General features: G+C 41.7%; 1 protein-coding gene across 1 annotated transcript in view; it reads left to right on the top strand.

Moving 5' to 3' along the window:
• The first annotated feature begins 1,621 nt into the window (after window positions 1-1,621).
• The window catches only part of PLEKHF2 (pleckstrin homology and FYVE domain containing 2), a 35,798-nt gene continuing 17,333 nt past the window's right edge, over window positions 1,622-20,086 (top strand). Inside the window, exon 1 of the mRNA XM_050800546.1 lies at window positions 1,622-1,641. The gene's annotated coding sequence lies outside the window, so the exon portion shown is untranslated. The remainder of the gene's footprint in view (window positions 1,642-20,086) is intronic.

The following is a 20,086-nucleotide window of genomic DNA, read 5'->3' as shown; positions in this document are numbered from 1 at the left end:
TTGTACACTACCTGCCTCTTGTATCCTCCCATCGTGGAAAGAGGCTGAGAGAATTCTCTGGGGTCCTTTTATTAAGGGCGCTAGTCCCATTTATGAGTACTCCATTCTCATGACCTCATTAACTCTCAAAGGCTCAAACTCCTAATTCTATCACTTTGGGGGTTAGGATTCTAACATGAATTTGGGGGTGACACAAACATTCAGTTCATAACAGACAGATTATATTCGTTCATCTTTGTATCTTTGATTTTGAAAGATTTTATTCTTAAAATTTTCTTGCAAGCACCCTTAACTCTACTCTCATTCCCCATCTCTTTGTAGACAATGGTCAAATTTGTATTTTCAGTCCTGATCTCTCTCCTTGCTCTAGACTTGATATTGCTATGTGAGATCACTAATAGATGTTTCAAACTAAGTATGTCAAATGATTCTTGATTCCTGTGACATCATGCTGCCTATCATCTTTATTTCCTTTATTGTACTCACCACTGTCTGTGTTTTTTCTCCTTGCTAGAATGTGAGCTCCATGAAGACAGGGACTCTGTCTGTTTCTTCTACCAGGCCATCCCCAACTCTAGGAACAATACTTAGTTAATAGCAGGCAATAGATATTTGTAAATAAATGAAGGAATTGATATATAAATAAACAAGATGAATTCACTCTATATTTTCTTTCCACTCCAACCTTATCCCCCAGTGGAAGATTTCCGTGATAATTTTGGTCTTCAAATCCATGACGAACATATTTTTATTTCTCTTTATATCTACAGTACTCCGTTTCTGGGAAAGCTGAATGTGTGTCAGGACTCTTCTTGTAGGAAAGCAGATATGCTGGAGATGATACGGGAGAGAAACAACAGGAGAAAAGTTCAGTAAACGGAGAAAGTGTTGCATAGTGGGAAGAGGTCATTCATAACTTTGCATCGCTATCAGAAAGCTATTTAATTTAGTGTTTTCCAGATCAAAATTTCCTTTCTAACACTTAGGAATTTTGGCCCTCGTTTTAGAAACAGATCTTTGCACCAAGTCCTGTGGTCTCTGGCTATGAGCCTCTCTGCCTCTTGCCTCTGTTCCCTGTTTTTTGGCTTCCTTGCCCTTAGTTTCATTTCCAAATTTTGGTTTCCTTTCCTAAAAGATGACTTGCCTTATGTATGAGTCATAATGCAATGGCGATTGTATGTGCTGAGGCCCAATTGAGGTAGAATGGGGAAACTGCTCTGCAAGGAGCACAGACCCTTCTCTGGGGCACTCTTGGTCCAGCCACCTTCCCCTCTATCCAGCCATGCCTGTCTGTCTTGGTGCCCACCAGGCCTGGTGGCTGAACTTGAGCTAAGGAGTGGAGAAACATGTGGGCGAATCTGGGTAGAAGTCAGGGCTGGAGATGAGTGTAGGAGATAGCTTCATACAGTCAAAGGGAGACCAGGTGAGGAGTGGGACTGGGTGACTGCAACTGAATGACAGTGTGTTCACATGGTATTTGTCCTGTTTGTGAACAGCCGTTTTGTGTTCTCAATTTCAGGAATATAAAGTCATTGAAGAGGCACAAAGATGGTGGAAAGACCTTTGCAAGAATTGGCCAGGGACCTGTGAATCAGACGTGTCAAGGATTAATATACCACTTCCTGCCTTTCCACATGAGTGGTAAAAATTTATATTTTCTTAGTAATTTCAAGAGCAGCAACATTTGCTACAACTATTGCCAACACATCCTCTGTTTATTGAGCATCTATTTGCTAGGTGCCGTGCTGTGTGTTTTACTTAATATTATCACTAATCTTTATAATCCTAGGGGATAGGGATTGTTTTCCTCATTTTATAAATTTTACAAATAAAGATATTGAGGTACAGGCTGGGCATGGTGGCTCACGCCTGTAATCCCAACACTTTGGGAGGCTGAAAAAAAAAAAAGAAAGAAAGAAAGAAATTGAGGTGCAGAGCAATTAAGCCACTTACACAGAGTTAGCCAACTAAAAACTTACAGAATCAGAATAATAATTCATTTTGAATTATTATTATTATTTTTGAGATGGAGTCTAGCTCTGTCACCAGGCTGGAGTGCAGTGGCGCGATCTTGGCTTACTGCAACCTCCACCTCCTGGGTTCAAGTGATTCTCCTGCCTCAGCCTCCTGAGTAGCTGGGATTACAGGCATGTGCCACCACGCACATGTTTCACCATGTTGGCCAGGACGGTCTTGATCTCCTGACCTCATGATTTGCCCACCCCAGCCTCCCAAAGTGCTGGGATTACAGGCATGAGCCACCGCACCCAGCCCGGCTTGCTTTTTAAATAGATTCACTTGGCAACGTTTGAATTTAAGGTTTCTGTTGAATTTTGTTTAATCTTGCACCAATTTTTAAAAACCTAATACAGTGTTCTAACTTTGCAGATTTTATGCTTATTTTGAGCTAGTTTCATAGGACATAAGCTTGTTAAATAACTGCTTGTTGAGGTTAAGGTTTTGCCATTTATAGGATTTAATGTTGAGGAATACAGCATTTGCTGTATATTTTTCCTCTAATGGCAGGGGAGGTAATGTTCCAATAATTTAGAAATTTTCTATGTAAGAAAGCAGCTGGTATGGTGTGGCTGTGTTCCCACCCAAATCTCAACTTGAATTATATCTCCCAGGATTCCCATGTGTTGTGGGAGGGACCCAGGGGGAGGTAACTGAATCACGGGGGCCGGTCTTTCCTGTGGTATTCTCTTGATAGTCAATAAGTCTCATAAGATCTGATGGGTTTATCAGGGGTTTTCGCTTTTGCTTCCTTCTCATTTTCTCTTGCCGTTGCCATAGAAGAAGTGCCTTTTGCCTCCCACTGTGATTCTGAGGCCTCCCCAGCCATGTGGAACTGGGAGTCCAATGAAACCTCTTTTTCTTCCCAGTCTCGGGTGTGTCTTTATCAGCAGTATGAAAACGGACTAATACACTAAATTGGTACCAGTAGAGTGGAGCATTGCTGAAAAGATACCAGAAAATGTGCAAGCGACTTTGGAAGTGGGTAACAGACAGAGGGTTGGAACAGTTTGGAGGGCTCAGAAGACAACAGGAAAATGTGGGAAAGTTTGGAACTTCCTAGAAACTTGTTGAATGGCTTTGCCCAAAATGCTGATAATGATACGAACAGTAAGGTCCAGGCTGAGGTGGCCTCAGATGGAGATGACAAACTTGCTGGGAACTGGAGCAAAGGTGACTCTTATGTTTTAGCAAAGAGACTGGTGGCATTTTTGCCCCTGCCCTAGAGATTTGTGGAACTTTGAACTTGAGAGGGATGATTTAGCGTGTCTGGTGGAAGAAATTTCTAAGTAGCAAAGCACACAAGGGGTGACTTCGATACTATAAAAGGCATTCAGTTTTATACAGGAAACAGAGCATAAAAGTTCAGAAAATTTGCAGCCTGATGCTGCAGTAGAAAAGAAAAACCCAGTTTTTGAGGAAAAATTCAAGCTGGCTGCAGAAATTTGCATAAGTAGCAAGGAGCCTAATGTTGATCCCCAAGACCATAGGGAAAATATCTCCAGGCCATGTCAGAGACCTTCACAGCAGCCCCTCCCATCACAGGCCCAGAGGCCAAGGAGGAAAATGTGGTTTCATGGGCCAGGCCCAGGGTCCCCATGCTGTGTGCAGCCTAGGGACTTGGTGCCCTGTGTTTCAGCCACTCCAGCCATGACTGAAAGGGGCCAATGTAGAGCTTGGGCTGTGGCTTCAGAGGGTGGAAGCCCCTAGCTGTGGCAGCTTCCATGTGGTGTTGAGTCTGTGGGTGCACAGAAGTCAAGAATTGAGATTTGGGAACCTCCACCTAGATTTCAGAGGATTATGGAAATGCTTGGATGCCCAGGCAGAAGTTTGCTGCAGGGGAGGGGCCCTCAAGGAGAACCTCTGCTAGGGCAGTGCAGAAGGGAAATGTGGGATTGGAGCCCCGACACAGAGTCCCCACTGGGGCACTGCCTAGTGGAGCTCTGAGAAGAGGGCCACCATTCTGCAGACCCCAGGATGGTAGATCCACTGGCAGCTTGTACCATGCACCTGGAAAAGCCACAGACACTCAATGCCAGCACCTGAAAGCAGCCAGGAGGGAAGCTTACCCTGCAAAGCCACAGGGGTGGAGCTGCCAAAGACTATGGGAACCCACCTTTTGCATCAGCATGACCTGAATGTGAGACCTGGAGTCAAAGGAGATCATTCTGAAGCTTTAAACTGCCCTGCTGGGTTTCAGACTTGCATGGGCTTTGTAATCCCTTTGTTTTGGCCAATTTCTCCCATTTGGAACAGATTTACCCAACGTTGTACCCCCATTGTATCTAGGAAGTAACTGGCTTGCTTTTGATTTTGCAGGCTCATAGGTGGAAGGCACTTGCCTTGTCTCAGATGAGACTTTGGACTGAGGACTTTTGAGTTAAGGCTGAAATGAGTTAAGACTTTGAGGGACTGTTGGGAAGGCATGATTGGTTTTGAAATGTGAGGACATGAGATTTAGAGGTTCCAGGGGCAGAATGATATGGTTTGGCTTTGTCTCCACCCAAATATCATCTTGAATTGTACTCCCAGAATTCCCATGTATTGTGGGAGAAACCCGGTGGGAGATAGTTTGAATCCTGGGGGTGGTTCCTCCATACTTTTTTTGTGGTAGTGAATAAGTCTAATGAGATCTGATGGTTTTATCAGAGGTTTATGCTTTTGCATTTTCCTCATTTTCTCTTGCTGCTGCCATGTAAGAAGTGCCTTTTGCCTCCCTCCATGATTCTGAGGCCTCCCCAGCTATGTGGAACTGTAAGTCCAATTAAACCTCTTTTTCTTCCCAGTCTTGGGTATGTCTTTATCAGCAAAGTGAAAATGGACTAATAAAGCAACCATTGTGTATTTTTGTGTATGAGTATTTGAATTGGATCCAAAACGTACCCATGATTGTGCCTTGTGTTTTTCTAAAAAATAGAACAATACATACTTATTACAGAAGATTGGCTAGATACAAAGAAGAAAAAAGGAAAAGAAGCATGCTAGTCAAAGAAAAAACAGTAATACAGCAGTGTGTTTTATATGGATTTTTTATACTCAAGTTTACATATTTTACATGTAATTTACTAATTTACTTAGAATGTATTTTATTGTAGGGTGTTAAGCCTTGTGTTTCTGATAGAACAGAGGTGATTATAAACCTAGTTCCTTAGTTTCCAATATGACAAGTAAATGATGTCCCTGTTAGATATAAACTTAGTTTGCAGTAAGGCAAATGCTCAATTTATATTGATTGTTGGGAAAAGTCACAGGATGCAATGTATACTAGATTTATATGTTAAAACTCCCAAGATCAAGATCAAATTTCTGCCAAGAAGATTTAATTTTTAAAAATATTGATAAGTATCTCAACATCACTTTTTGATTCTAAGGTGAGATAGCTTGACAGATGGTTAAAAGAGCAGTTGCCTAAGGAAAATGATTTACAATAAATCTTTCAAGAGATGAATTTAATTGCCTGCCAAAAAATTTCTCAAATAACTCTCCCAGTTTAAATTTCAACCTCTCCAAGAGACATGCGCATTTTTTTTTGAATGGATTTTATTTTTGGAGCAGTTTTATGTTCACAGTAATATTGAGCAGAAAGTTCAGAATTCCCATTATATCCCCTGACCCCTAACACACACAGCCTCCTCTACTATCAACATCCTGCACCAGAATGATACAGTTGTTATTCATACAATCTATGAATCTACACTGAAAGTCAATATTACCTAAAGTCCATAGTTTATGTTAGGGTTCACTCTTAGTAGTGTACATTCTGTGGGTTTGGACAAATGTCTGATGGTATGTGTTTACCATTACAGTATCATATGGAGTTGTTTTATTAAAAATCCTCTGTGCGGCTGGGCACGGTGGCTCACGCCTGTAATCCCAACACTCTGGGAGGCCGAGGTGGGCTGATCACGTGAGGTCAAGAGTTTGAGATCAGCCTGACCAACATGGAGAAACCCCATTTCTACTAAAAACACAAAATTGGCTGGGCGTGGTGGGGCATGCCTGTAATCCCAGCTACTTGGGAGGCTGAGGCCAGAGAATCGCTTGAACCCAGGAGGTGGAGGTTGCGGTGAGCCGAGCTTATGCCATTGCACTCCAGCCTGGGCAACAAGAGCAGAACTCTGTCTCAAAAAAAAAAAAAAAAAAAAAAAATCCTCTGTGCTCTGCCTATTCACCTCTCCCTTCCCCCAACACCTGGCAACCACTGATCTTTTCACTGTCTTGAGATATATATATATATATATATAGATATAGATATATATATATGGATATATATGCTTTATATATAGGGGTATATATATGCTATATATATGCTTTATATATGGGGTATATATATGCTATATATAGGGGTGTACATATATGCTATATATGCTATATATAGGGGTGCTATATATTATATATGTATAGCATACATATATCCCTATATATATTTTATATATATAGCAAGACGGTGAAAAGATCAGTGGTTGCGAGGTGTTGGGGGAAGGGAGAGGTGAATAGGTAGAGCACAGAGGATTTTTTTTGCTATTTTATATATCTATATTAGATATGTAATATATATATTTTTAGATATCTATATCTATGTATCTAAATTGTATATATCTAATAATAATTAGATATATACATCTATACATCTAATTATATATAATTATATATATCTAATAATTATAAATATCTAATAGTATATATATCTAATATAGATATCTAATATAGATATCTATATTAGAGACAGGGTCTTGCAATACGTATATATTTTAGAGACAGAATCTCTTACGTTGCTCAGGCTGAACTTGAACTCCCGGGCTCAAGAGATCCTTCACCCCAGCCTTCTGAGTAGCTGGGATCACAGGTACAAGCCACCATGCCTGGCTCCGCAATATATTTAAAGGAAATTTCTATGTCATTTAACTGGGAAACTTTTCTAAATGGTTTTCTAAGAGCTGACTGTAAGGGTCTTTGATAAGATGGCACAGAACTGGCCGGGCACTGTGACTCACACCTGTAATCCCAGCACTTTGGGAGGCCAAGGCAGGCAGATCACTTAAGTCAGGAGTTTGAGACCAGCCTGGCCAACGTGGTGAAACCCTGTCTCTACTAAAAATACAAAAAATAAATTAGCTGGGCATTGTGGAGAGCACCTATAATCCCAGCTACTTGGGAGACTTGAACCTGGAAGGTGGAAGTTGCAGTGAGCCAATATCTGCCACTGCACTCCAGCCTAGGCAAAGAGCGAGACTCTGTCTCAAAAAAAAAAAAAAAAAAAAAAAAAAAGGCACAGAACTGTATTTCCAAGCCCAGGGTCTTCTTGCTTCAAAGCAAAAAGTATGTGATGCTGCAATTTGGGGATGAGGTTATATGTCGAATTATTCTCTTTACATAATGAATTTTAGAAGGAATATAATATCTGATCCCACTTCTTGCAGTCCAGGATTTGCAGCAAATGTGGTTGTGCCAAACTGGTTTGCAGGTCACAGTGGGCAGCAAAGTCACAAATGTCGCATATTGAAATGCTCCGAAAGATGCTGTGAGTACGATGGGTTATTTTCCCATAGCCAGGGAATATCTTGTCTTCTGTAAGAACAGTAAATTCGCTTTCTGTTCTCTGGGGAATTAGAAAAAAGTGTACAACGTATTGCTGTTTAATCATATAGCAGTCAGTTTAGGTCCATTTTGAGACTGAATATTTACGACAACTATCTTAGTTTGTCTTGCATTATTCAGAGTAGTTTATTTAGTGCTTTATATATATTTTAACTTTTCTGGGAAATAGTTTCAAACTTACAGACAGGTTGCAAAAGTAGAAATAGTATAAGGAACATTCATATACCCTTTACCCAGATTTACCCACTAACATTTTACTCCATTTGCTTTATCTTTATGTATGTGAGTTTTCTCCTTTATATGTAATATTTAAATTATGTTATATATAACATTTATACACACATCATTTACCCCTAAATACACTAGTGCATACATCCTAAGAATAGGTATATTCTCTTATATAACCAGAACAGTAAATTTAACTTTGACACAACACTTTTATCTAATTTTCCATTCATGTTTAATTTTGTCAGTTGACCCGATATCATCCTTTATAGCACCCTCCTCTTATAGTACAGGGTCCAGTCTAGGGGCAGGTATTGCTTTTTTTTTTTTTTTTTTTTTTTTTTTTAAGAATACAGCCCCCTACCCTTTAAAAAGTAGAATATTCAGTTTTTTGCTTTTTTTTTTTTTTTTTTTTTTTGAGACAGGGTCTCACACTGTCACCCAGGCTGGAGTACAGTGGCATGATCATGGCTCACTGCAGCCCTGACCTCCTGGGCTCAAGTAATTCTCCCACCTCAGCCTCCCGAGTAGCTGGAAACACAGGTGTGTGCCATCACACCCAGCTAATTTTTGTATTTGTTGTGGACACTGGGTTTTGCCATGTTGCCTAGGCTGGTCTTGAACTCCTGAGCTCAAACAGTCTTCCCACCTTGGCCTCCCAAAATGGTAGGATTATAAGCATGAGCCAGCATGCCCACCTTTTTGTGTTTTTTTGTATCTAATATTTTTCCAGGAGTTCAGGAAAATAGCCCCTTAGGATTTGAGCTGCATGTTCAATGTATATGAGTATCTTAGTCCATTTGGACTGCTACAACAAAATGTCTTAGACTGGGTAATTTATAAACAATGGAAATGTATTGCTCACAGTTCTGGAGACTGGGAAATCCAAGATTAATGACCCAGAAGAATTGGTGTCTGCTGAGGGCCTGTTCCTTACAGATGGCACATTTCTCACTGTGTTCTCACATGGTGGAAGGGCACACAGGCTTTCTCAGGCCTTTTCTTTAAGGGCACTAATCCCATTCACTAGAGCTCTATCTTTACGAACTAACCACATCCCAAAGGCCCACCTCTTAAAACCAATCCGTTGGGGATTATATTTCAGCACATGAATTTTAGAGGGACACAAACATTCAGAACATAGCAACTGGAGAATGACGGGTTCTGCTTTTCTTCTGCCTTTCAATTCTTATATATGTGTCTCCACTGGCACAATTTAACCTGGAAACATTTAGGGTAAGTTCTGTGGAAAATAGAGTGCTAGTCTGTCTCCCTATAGGTGCAGAGGAGAATGTAGAAGGGGGTGGCAATCATGCCAAGTTGATCACTGACAAGCTGACACACGCTCCTGTTGGGACCTATGGGTAGAAGGGAGAGGACAATGAGGTCCCTGGCCTCATGCAGATTTCAGACTCCAGGGAGACCTATAAGTTTTGGGAGGGAAACAAGCAAAGGGCTGTGACTGAGAGTAACTGAGGCACTCTCTCGGACATAGTGTCCGGGAAAGGCCTCTCAGAGTCCTGAAACATGACAAGGAGCCACAGCTATGTGAAGGGCAGACACTGTGGGGTTGTGTCTATCCAGGTAGAGAGGTGTCCAGGGCAGTGAACCCCACAGCAGAAAAGAGCTTGATTTATTTTAGGAAATGACGGAAGGTCAATGTGAATGGCAGTTGATGGAGTGTAGCATCATTTTAAGTTGGAGGGGATGGCAGGGGCTGAATTGTGCTGGGCCTTGTAGGACCTGGTGATGAGCTGGCATTTTGTACTAAGTGAAAGAGAAATTCTCTTATTCTATGTGGCATGTTTGGGCAAATTAGATGTCCATCTTGTTGGAAAATTGTTGTAAGATAATTTTGTTAGAATGAATCACTTCACTAAAATCTGCCAGAAAATATTCATAATAAATATTAAATTTCCAGTGCCTCCAATGTGAACACACTCTCCCATAGGGTTGTTCTACTACAACTGTACAATTCTATATGGCAGCCTTGGTGGGGAGCCATGGAAATGTTTCTTCAGGGAGTGACACAATCCTATGTGGCTCCTGTGTGGAGGGGCCAGGAGGAGAGGAGAATAGATGAGATGAAGTGTTTTGAAGGTAGATCCTACAATATTTTGGAGATAAAGAGATTGATGACAGGATGGTGACTCATCAGGTTTGTGGATGGCAGTGCCGTTTTACTGAGATGGGCAAAACTGGGAAAAGACCAGCCTTTAAAGGTGGAGGGGACAAAGAAATCAAGGAGTAATTAAAATCCAGGTATTTGCCATCCTATCTCTTCTTGAATGTTCTGTTTTCAATTAAAAGTTAATCAAACTATTCACTTTTACAAAATACACATTAGATTCAAGAACAATAACGTGATCTTTTTTGCCTTTCAGGATTAAAAGTCAGGTTAGTCAGTCTTGGCGGTGCATGCCTGTAATCCCAGCTGCTGAAGAGGCTGAGAGGGAGGATCCCTTGAGCCCAGAAGTTTGAATCCAGCGTGGGCAGCAAAGCAAGACCCAATCTTTTATTCTCAACTGTAAAAAATTAAAAAAAGAAATTGGGGAAATATAAACTCAAGTTTTACTAATCTTTTCAAGTTCCTCTATGTTTTAGCAGTATGTCATACACTTTACACATTATCTTATTTCCTCCATTCAGCAGTTTATGAGGAAGTTCCTTTTTTTTTTCTAAGAGAAAGGGTGTCCTTCCATCATTCAGGCTGGAGTGCAGTGGCTGGATCATTGTTCACTGCACTGCACTGCAGCCTTGACCTTCTGGGCTCAAGGAATCTTTCCATGTCAGCCTCCTGAGGAGATGCGACTTCAAGTACCCAGCTAATTAAAAAATTGTTTTGTAGAGACACAGTCTCACTATGTTGCCCAGGCTGGTCTTGAACTCCTGGCTTCAAGCAATCCTCCTGCCTCAACCTCCCAAAGTGCTGGGATTACAGGCTGGGTGTGGTGGCTTACACCTGTAATCCCAACACTTTGGGAGGCCGAGGCAGGTGGATCACTTGTGGTCAGGAGTTTGAGACCAGCCTGGCCAACATGGTGAAAACTCATCTCTACTAAAAAGAAAACACAAAACATATCCAGGCATGGTGGCACATGCCTGTAATCCCAGCTGCTTGGGAGGCTGAGGCAGGAGAATCACTTGAACCTGGGAGGTGGAGGTTGCAGTGAGCCAAGATCACGCCACTGTACTCCAGTCTGGGCAACAGAGTGAGACTCAAAAAAAAAAAAAAAAAAAGAAAAGAAAAGAAAAGAAAAAAAACTGGGTGGGTGGGAGGGTGGGGCTGGGCGTGAGCCACGTGCCTGGCCAGTAATTCCTATTTTTATCTTCATTTTACAGTTGAGATGTGAGGCTCAAAGAGCTGTCTTAACACTTGACTTGAACAGGGTACCACAGTTACAGGGTCGAGTAGGAGTGACTCTTACTCCCTTTCAGTGACTTTGAGTTCCCTGCTTTGTTCCAACTTGGTCAGTGCTATCCAATAGAACTTTCTGCAGTGATGGAAATATTTCATATGTGCATTGTCCAATAGTCACGTGGCTATTAAGCACTTGAAATGTGGTCAGTGTGACTGAGAAACTAAATTTTTAACAAATAAATTTACATTTAATTAAGACATATGGCTAGTGGCTACTGTGTTTGTTAGCATAGATCTACATCAACAGTCTCCAAATTGGGGTGCATACAGCCCAGAGAGGGCACAGACTATGAACAGTACAGAAAGAAAACATACATATATATATAATATATATTTAAAATCATTATTTCTGATTTTTTTGTGTGTGTATGTTGTTTTTTAATGTACCTAACATACTAGGTACATTATAATAGGTGTATGTGTGTATATAAATATACCCTACATATATTATACATATAATTCTGTGTGTATGTGTGACTGGGTCTTGCTATGCTGCCCAGGCTGGATTCAAACTCCTGACCTCAAGTGATCCTCCAGCCTCAGCCTCCTGAGTAGCTGGGTATATTACATATGTAACAATTAAAAAAAAATTTTTTTTTTTATTTTTTGAGATGGAGTCTCGCTCTGTCGCCCAGGCTGGAGTGCAGTGGTGTGATCTAGGATCACTGCAAGCTCCGCCTCCCGGGTTTACTTACGCTGTTCTCCTGCCTCAGCCTCCCAATTAGCTGGTACTACAGGTGCCCACCACCACGCCCGGCTAATTTTGTGTATTTTTAGTAGAGATGGGGTTTCACCGTGTTTGCCAGGTTGGTCTCTATCTCCTGACCTTGTGATCTGCTCCCAAAATGCTGGGATTACAGGCGTGAGCCTCCCTCGGCCTCCCAAAATGCTGGGATTACAGGCGTGAGCTACCGCACCTGGCCATATGTAAGAATTTTTATTTCACACTTATGTAACACTATATAAGTGTGTATATTATATATGTAATAATTTTATTTCACACTTGTAAAGCACTGTGTGCCAGGTATATGATTTACATATATTAATTCATTTAATCTGCATAATGACTCTGTGATATATACTTTTATTATCTCCATTTTACAAGTGAAAAAAACCAAAGTCATACTTGGATGTGCCAAGGTTGTTAGAGGCAAAGCCAATGTTTGATTACAGTCATTCTGGCTTCTATCTATGCACTTTATTTGAGCTAAATAAGTACATGAGAAGTGAGGGGGGCAAACATTTTTACTAATGAGAGTGAGTGACCAAAAATATTTGATAACTAATGCTCTAGGCTTGACCTTAGACAACCAGACATAGCAATTCCTACTTTCCAAATTTAAAAGGACTCTAGGCATTATTTAGTCCTGCCTTTTCCCCACTGATAGATATTCTGTGCATGTAGAGGTGAATGAGGTAGAATGATGGTACAGACAAGCGACTGGCCCTGGCGACTTCCGTACTCATCTAGAGACAACTCTAACACACGAAAGATTGTGTGTGTGTGATCATACAACTTTCCCCATTTAAAAAAAGTTCATCTTTGCCAATTTTGTTCTAATTATTAATTAAAGAAAAAAAAGACTTGTTTCAGAGACAAACTCTATTGAAATAGAGGAGGATGGGAGGCAGCAAGCCTGGAGGAGGAGGATCCCAGGTGGAACAGCAGGGCGGAACCCAAGTCTGCTCTCTTCCCTAGGTGCTCATCCACGTGCAGCTTGGCTGGTAGTGACTCTAATTCAACAGCAATCAAACGCAGGTTAAAACAACTTACTGAAATAATAGATGAATAAGAAATATAAAATTTACCAAAACTCAATTTTCTCCTACACACCACACACACTTTGTTTAAAATAAGTATGCTGTTCTCCCCACCTCGCCCCCATCCCTGGTCTACCCTAAGCAACTTCTTTACCTCTCCACGCACCCACCAGAGCAATTAGCTATCAGATTAATTAGGGCACATTTAACCTTATATACTATGCTATAATTACAGTTTCTAGGTATGTGAAGTAGGCTGATGGGGTTTGTGTCGTCAAAGTTTTGGAAAGACCAGAATTCTAAAGTATGCATTTAAAAGAAAGGGCTGGCTGGAGCACGTGGGGTATGTGTGTGTCGCCGCAGTTCCCTAGGTTTCAAGAGGAGGGATTTTAGGTAAAGCAAAGGGAAAGTGTGACGGGAAGGATTACTGTGCTAAATGGGAGCAGCAAATGCCAGTACCGACGCCTTTGGGCATCTAAATCCAAAGCCTGCCTTTCTCGTTCTTCAGTTCCCTGGGGAGGCCTGCTGTGGGTGGGGAGGTGTCTTCCTTCTATTCTTCCAGTCTCCCTAAGAACTTGGTAGACAGTTGAGCAATACTTTCTAAGGGCTGGTCGGAGTCAGGAAAGTCAGGTAAGGCGCCCCACGTGCACCTCAACGCGTCGCGGGAGCGCGTCCAGACATCACACATGCACAAGCTCCGCCCGCGGCAGGCCTGGGTGGGTGTGGCCTCCGCCAAAGGCCCCGCCCCTAGAGCGCGTCGCGAGGGGCGCGAGGGGCGGGGCGAGGGAACTGGCAAGAAAGGGCGGGGAGCGAGCGGTGTGGGTGTGCTCGTGACCGCGCGCTCGCGCCCGGAGTGTGGGCGGGGGCGCGCCCGTGCGCGCGCAGGGGAGAGGCCAGCCCAGGCAGCCGTTGTCGGGTTCGACTGGAGGGGCGGGGGAGTCACCTGCGAGCGGCTGCGCTGGCGTCCCGCCCGCCCACCGCGTCTGGATCGCGCCGGCTGAGCGGGGCTGCGGACCGCACACACCCTGGGAGGCCCGGGCGGGGAACGGGCAGAGTCCGCGCCCTGCGTCCGCGACCAGGAGAATCGGACCTTCGCCTTCGCTGCCGCCGCCGCCCGCGGCCGTCGTGGGTAGGTGAAGCCCGAGTGGGTGGTCCGCCGGCTCCTGGCTGGCCGGGAGAGGAGACGTGAAACTTTCCGGGCGCTTCCTCCCGCGGTCCCGGAGCCGTCGCGGCGCTGGGAGGTGTCGTCGTCGCGGGCGGTGGCGGCCGACGCCATGTTGGGGTCTGTGAGAAACGGGGCGCTCCCAGCCGCTCCCCTCTCGCCGGGGCCGGCCCGCAGGCCAGTCGCCGCCGCCGTCCCGCCAGCCCGGGAGCAACCCGCGCCCGCCCGCAGGACACCGCCGCCGCCGCGGGGAAACGGGGGCCGCCGGGGAGGGTCCGGTCCACGGGTCTGCGGGGCGGGGGCCGGCGGACGCGGGAAGAAGCCCCGAGGCCGGGCGAGAAGTTTTGGCGCCTGGGGACGGGTGTCCCGGACACGGCCGGGGGCGTCTCAGGGTCGCAACAAATTTCTGTCCGAAAAGTTTGCAGGGTCTGCATGTTGGGGACATTGTGACCTGAACTACATATTTGTATGTCAATTGGGAGAAAAAAATGGCCCCGCAGAACTTGCTGTGATAGAATCGATGGTTTATTTGGAGCCTTTTAAAGTTTTATGATCCTTTGCCGAATTTATTTTTCTTTTTAAAAACGTGTTTGAAGGCCGAGAGCGCGCTGCTGGTGTTGCTTGAATAGCCTTGTGTGCTCTCCGTACATTCCAGCAATAACTTGAGTGTGCGGTGGAAGAAGGTTACAGACACCTAAGCCCTCCTTGGTAATTCATAGACTCACAAAACACGTTGTTGATAAATGCCTTCTTTGTCGTGTTGTGTAGTACGTTGCTGAAGAGACTCATTAAAGAAAAATTTAGACACTAACTTTGAGAGTCTTAAAGGCATGTGTTCTTTTAAGAATAAGGAGAAGTGATCCTGACAGTTTGAAGTTTTTTTCCCCTCCCTTTAGTTTCTTAAGGGTGAATGCCTACCGTGTTTTGAGCATTTACCTTTTTTTAATACTCTGGTAGCTCGTGGGGTCTTCACGTTAATTCAGTATTAACGAAGGCTTCATTATAATCTCTTTGGGTCCCGACCGCACAGGGGGTGAATGGTATTAAGCTATTTATTTGGAAAGCACACGTAATTGGCCTCTAAATAAAAGTAGTGTAGTGACTAAGCATCAAAAGAAAAGATTCAGCTTCAGTAACTGAATCTAAATGATTTTTAAATGAAGACATCTTGCTTTAAAATTCTGTTAAATGAACTGAAAAGCCTCTTAAATACAGTAAGCCCTAAAACCCCAAGTTCTTGGAGAATTTTACTTTTTAGATCTAAAAATACAGCTTCTGCTCATATTTGATTGTCAATTTCTTTTTCCTTTTTTCTTCCTTCCTTTTCCTTTTCCTAGACAGGGTCTCTCTGTCGCCCAGGCTGGAGTGCAGTGGTGTCATCTCGGCTCACTGCAGCCTCGACCTCCGGGGCTCAGGTGATCCACCTCGGCCTCCTGAGTAGTTAGGAATACAGGCGCGCATCACCACACCTGGCTAATTTTTGTTTGAATTTTGTGGAGACAAGGTTTTGCCATGTTGCTCAGGCTCTATTGCCAGTTTCTGTTGTTCTTAAGAATTCTTTTAGCTTTGCCTCATTGTCAAGTAAATGCCATTATAATATTTATTTTTTATTTAGAAATGAAATAAACTAATTTCACAAATGTAGCAGCCAAGCTGGTATTTAACTGGGATCTTATGACTCTGAAACCTTTTCATTTTTCCTATAGCATAACTTTGTAGGATACATAACTCAGTTTTCTGGAGCAATCTGTCGATCTCGTTTGCTCTTATCACTGCTCTGACTTGAATTTGGTTCTTCAGTATACTTATTTCCCAGCGAGCTGATTTACAGGTGATCCTTGTGATGAAATTTTTCCTTAAAAATACTTAAGCCTATACTCTTTGAAGCCTTTTCTGCTCTGTTCTCTCATTCCACTCCCTTTCTCTCCCCAGAAATCAATTAATTTCTCCCATGGTATTACTGTAAATATCGCATAGATCTGTCATGACATCTCCGTGACAGCAGGCAACACATCGGGGCTGATTTGCCTCTTCATTCCCTGTATGCCAAGAACATAGCAGATGCTCAGGAAAGGTTTGAATGGATGAGTACACATATGTTTGTTCCTTGTAAATATGCTTCATGAATTTCTTATGAAATTGTAAATTCCATGAGCATCATAGTTAAATCTTCTTTGTAGCCTTTTTCCCAGTACATGCCATCAACTCCATTAAATCCACAAATTGGTTTATTTTATATATATATACACACACACACACGCACATATATATATATATGTTTTGTTGATAATTTACCTCAGTAACTGAGTGAATTTTGACCTGGGAGTACAGAACTTGAATATTTATGAAATTTCTAAGTAGATAATGGATTAAAGTATAATTACTGATGTATGAGAGAGAAACCATGGGTCATCAAAAGGATTATAATCATAATTTTAAGTGTGATTGAATGTATTTGAACTTGATGGAAATATTGTTAATGCTTGAAAATTTTAAAGGTCATATTTGTACATTTAAGCTCTTGGAACAAATCCCATATAGCTCTATCAAGTATTGTTTTGCCGGAATTGTCTTAGAAGTTTTAGAATGCTCTGCTTAATAGAAAGTATATGAAATTTTTTTTTCTGTTGTTTATCTTTGATGAACCAGCTTTGTACATGAGCTGCCTGCTTATATTTAAAAGCAATGTATGGGTTGACTTAACTGAATTAAAAATACTTGATGGATACACTTTCACAGTGCTGTTTTAAGTTGGAAAACCTCTCTAGGTTAAGGTGTTTTGTAATTCTGTAATTTAGACTGTAGAATTCGGGGTTTATTTCCTGCGCCCACCCAAGATAACTTTCTTCCCTGTCAAACTGTAAACCACAAACTAATGTGCTCGATTTAGGGAGGTCCTGGGAAGGGAATAAAAGGCATTCAGATGGTTGCTGTGAGTGCACTGGAAAGAAAGCAAGTTGCATGTAGGATGGACTGGAACAAATAAACCTTGTCCTGGCTCAGCTCCTTGCTAGCTTGTGACTCTTGAAAAAGCCGCTTCACTTCTGTAAGCTTCTCTGGACTCATTTGTGAAATGGGCACAGAAATATTTGCCTCAGTGTTATCGTGAGGATCACCCAAGATTCGATGTTTGTGGAAGGGCCTGGAATACGATAAGGTATTATTTTAGGTATTATTTTAACAAATGAACAGAATGACAGTGAATTATATAGAATCATAGAATTTAAAAACTTTTAAAGGGAAGCAGCCTGTAGGAATATCTAGTTCAGTTTTCAGCCTTGGCTGCACATTAAAATCTGCTGAGGAGGTACTTAGAAATAATATTGCCTGGATCCCACCCCAGGACAAATACATCAGAATTACTGGGTTTGGGGACAGAACATAGGTAATTTTGCCTCTTTTTAAAAGCACCCCTGACTTTAGTGTTCAGTCAGGTGGAGAACCTTTTATTTAACTCCATTTCCCATCTCCTTTCTTATGCTCTTCGTTTTGTAGTTGAATAAAATGCAGAGGGGTTAGCTGCCAGCCACATTCCTATCAGTCAGGCTAGAAAGGATGTATTAAATACTTGGAACTGAGGAAGGCGAAGTGCATAGAGGTTAAGTAAGGGTTACATTCATTTCTGGCCAGAATGGCCACATTTGGAACTACACTAATTCCAGTGACCCTCACCGCTACTCTGCAACAGCAGCCTGCATGTTATGACCATGTTACTTGTCATCATTCAGAACCACTCTACCTCAAGTCTTAAACCTTGTGGCCAGATGGCGATGCAAAGGTCTGTTTCTCTTTTTCTGTCATAACTGGTGAAGCAGCTTTTTGTCCTTATTGTCACCTCTATTCCCTCCTAGGCCATTAGTTGTCTTCCTTCTTTTCAACCTTGAACTCTGTAGTTCATGTTCTAACTATGAACTCACTAGACCACATAGTCCCTCCTCTCCTTGACCTTTGCTGGGTATAACTGGTCAGTTTTCTACTTTTGTCCCTGCCCCACACTCTCTCCCAAAGTCACGCTTTTGGTGATTGTTATGTACTTGTTTTCTACCTGCTATATACTAGTCACTTTCTAATCTTTTTCTTATCCCCAAGTTGACTTATTTTCTCTGTTGCTTTTTCACTCGAGTCAGGTTGCTAACCCCAGTCTTGAAACACTTGACTTTAACCTTGCTTCCTTCTAAAATGATTAAGATTTTATGATGTGAATTTTCTATTTTCTTCTCTGCACCAACTTCATCTTTTTTTTCCCCCCCATTTTCAGAAGTGGAACTATTTTTAATTCTTTATACTTGTTTCATTTAAACAATAGTTGGGGAAAAAGATTTTTGTGTTCTTTGCTCATATTTTTATTAAATGTACATATAGCTATATTTTGCTTTTTATACTTATATTTTTCTACACATTCTTCTTTGTATTTTCTTCCCAAACTAGAAGGCTTTTTTTGTCTATGAGAGAATGTGTTCATTATAAGATAATTAGGCACATCAAAATATTATTAGTCTAGTACTTAGAGATAACCACTACTAACTTTTTGGTGCATATCAACCACTTTTAAATAACAAATCGGCTTATACTATATGTGCTGTTTAGAAACTTTTATTTAATAAAATGCTTTATTTAACAATTTTTCACATTGAATATTATGTTTCCAAAAAAACTGCCTAAAAATTAATGGATGTGCTATAATTTATTAGTCTCCTATTGTTAAATATTTCGATTGTTTCCAGCTTTTCCATATTATAGACAAAGCTACCGTGAACTTCATGTGAACAACTTTGTACACTTTAAATTTTTGTATATATTATTGGAAATAGAACTGTTGTATAAACTTTCTAAAGCATTTATATTGCCAAAATGGCATTTAGAAAAGTTGTTCCAGTGTGTATACAGTATTGTCAAGGATATGAGGGCCCATTTTTACCACATCTTAGAGAGGTGAGTAATATATGAATATCATTTTAATTTTTATTTCTTTGATTGGGATTGAGAGTCATTTTTAAAATTTTCTGGTCATTTTCATTTTTTTAATTGACATTTGTTTCTTATTTTTCTGTTGGGATATTTTCCTTTTTTCTTGTGTATTTACAGGAGCCCTTTGTATATTAAAAATGTTGGCTGGGTGTGGTGGCTCACGCCTGTAATCCCAGCACTTCAGGAGGCCAAGGTGGGCAGATCAGATTGCTCGAGTCCAGGAGTTTGAGACCAGCCTGGGCAACATGGCAAAACCCCGTCTCTATAAAATATACAAAAATTAGTTGGGCATGGTGGCACGCCTGTAGTCCCAACTACTCAGGAGGCTGAGGTGGGAGGATCACTTGAGACTGGGAGGTAGAGGTTGCAGTGAATTGAGATTGTGCCACTGCACTCCAGCCTGGGTGACAAAGCAAGACCCTGTCCCATCAGTCAATCAGTAAATGTTGACCCTTTGCCATATTACTTTAATATTCTTCCCCCAATGATGAAGTTTTAAAAGTTTAGGTAGTAAAATTTTTCTTTTATGATAGCTTTTTGTGATATATTTAACTATTCCTCAGCTAGAAATTTAGGTTTTGTTTTTCACTATTAAGAGTTAATAGTGGGAAAACGTTTTATATGCCACACCCCCTCCACCCCCTTCCTCCAGTTTATTTCTCCAGGATAAATTTTTGTGGGTAAAAATTTCAAATATTTTATTGTTATACATTGCCATTAATCCTTGTTTTTTTTTGTTTTTGTTTTTGTTTTTTTTTTCCGTGTGTCCCACTGCTGATTGTGACCTTTTGGCAGGTTATTTAGTCTCTGAGAGTTGTGAAACGTGTGAGAGCAGGTTGAAAAGGTGCTTTGTGCTCCTTTGTGTCCCATTCTTTTTTCTCTTAATTTTCCTCCTGCTTTCTAAACTAGGGGTTCCCCAAAGTTTAGTCCTCCGC

Source organism: Macaca thibetana, chromosome 8 (assembly GCF_024542745.1).
Source record: "Macaca thibetana thibetana isolate TM-01 chromosome 8, ASM2454274v1, whole genome shotgun sequence".
In the NCBI taxonomy this organism is placed as follows: Eukaryota; Metazoa; Chordata; class Mammalia; order Primates; family Cercopithecidae; genus Macaca; species Macaca thibetana.
The sequence above is the reverse complement of the archived record's forward strand: the minus strand, read 5'-3'. Positions and strand labels throughout refer to the sequence as shown.